We start from the raw sequence: 1953 nt of genomic DNA, 5'->3' as shown, positions 1-1953 counted from the left end.
AAGGCTGTAGCCACTCCTTTGGCTCAGAAGCATGGTTTGCATGAAGCTGTGGGAAGTTTTGTAGATGCCTCCTTGTACATAATGATAGTAGGGAGCCTTCAATATTTGACCCTCACAAGGCCTGATATCACTCATGCTGTGAATTTAGCAAGCCAGTTTATGCAAAGCCCAAACACTGAACATCTTCAAGGGGTAAAAAGGATTCTCAGGTACATCAAAGGTACTCTACACTTTGGACTCAGAATTATTTCATAGTCTCCATGTAGGTTGTATGGCTACTCAGATGCTGATTGGGGTGGTTGTACCACCACTAGAAGATCAACTACAGGGTATAGCATCTACCTAGGTGCAAATTGTATCTCTTGGACCTCCAAGAAATAGACTACAGTAGCCCGATCAAGTGTTGAAGCTGAGTATAGAGTACTAGCCTCCACTGCTGCAGAAATGACTTGGATTTTGTATCTTCTTCATGACTTTGGAGTGTTCCTTCGATCTGTTCCTACGATGTACTGTGATAACATGAGTGCCTTGTATATGACGATTAATCCAGTTATGCATGCTCGAACCAAACATGTTGAAATGGACTATCATTTTGTTCGTGAGAAAGTGGCCAGGGGACAACTTCTTACTCAGTTTGTGAAGTCTAAGGATCAGCTAGCTGATATTCATACCAAAGGCTTAACAAAACAGGTTTTCTCTGGTTTTCACAGCAAGCTAGGAGTTACAGTTCCTCTACTCACTATCTTGTGGGGAAGTATTGAAGGAAGCTTGAAGACTGATGGAACATGTCGAAGGAACAGGTCCATCGAAGCAGGCCGACGAGTTAGAGTTAGAGTCATACTAGGACTAGACTACTAAATCCTAAGTTATGTACAACTAAGCTTCTGTATATTGCAGGAGTCGACTAGGATAAGGTATTTGAGTTATAATACAATACTACTCATGTAAATAATTGTGTTGTAGTAAGTTTCCAAGTATAACTAGAATATGACTCTTCTCCTATATAAGGAGCTTGTAACTCAATATTATCATCATCAATATAATCCTTGATTTCTCTAATCCTAGACATGAGATTTCTACACTGACCTCTATGTTTTCTCACAATTTTTTGAAATCTTTGAGTGAGATAGGCCATGTTCTCATCTATTTCAGGGATTTCACTTTGTGAAACCTTGAGAGCAAGTGATTTAACCCTTTTTGCATCTTTCTCCCAGCCAGCCTCATTATATTGTTGTCGGGGTTGGGAAACAATTTATTCATCCGAACTCCATTAAATCGAACAATTTACATTGATTGTAGGGATGTGAGAATCATCAAGAACAATATTTGAAGACCCAATGTAGAACATGCCATTAAATCGAGGTGGCTTGATTGATAATTGACTCTCTTCCAAAGTTAGTGGAGCAACCATCTTTTCTACGGGATTCTCTCTTGGTGTTAACCATATAGAGAGCCCAAGCTCGAATACCAATTGATAGAATAGATGCGTCCACTAGTAATCACTGGACAGGTCCCTCGACAGAATAATAGTGCAGAAAATAAATAGTTCAAAATAAATTAGACACAAGATATTTTTACGTGGAAACTCCCTTGCTCAAGGAAGGGGAAAATCATGACCTATACTCATAGAATTTCCAACCGAACTCCATGTCACTCAAAGCAGAGCAAAGCTTTACATTACAAACTCTAGTTTGTAACATAGGAATTAAAAACTCTTTAATCCATTCCCCCTTGTTGTAACAACTTTACTACAAGCAAAAGAACTAAGCAATAACTCTATTGCCCACTAAACCAACTAACTCTAGTGGATCTAGACTTCAAGAACCCAACAAGGCTAACTCTAGCCACCAACCCTAAGCCCCCCTACCTCGACCCCCAGAGGCTCGAGGCATCGTGCCCTGAGCACCCCCCACCCCGAACCCCAGAGGCTCGAGGCGTCTGCCCTGAGCCTCC

Source organism: Solanum tuberosum, unplaced genomic scaffold (assembly GCF_000226075.1).
Source record: "Solanum tuberosum cultivar DM 1-3 516 R44 unplaced genomic scaffold, SolTub_3.0 scf00015, whole genome shotgun sequence".
In the NCBI taxonomy this organism is placed as follows: domain Eukaryota; kingdom Viridiplantae; phylum Streptophyta; class Magnoliopsida; order Solanales; family Solanaceae; genus Solanum; species Solanum tuberosum.
This window is presented reverse-complemented; position numbering follows the sequence as displayed.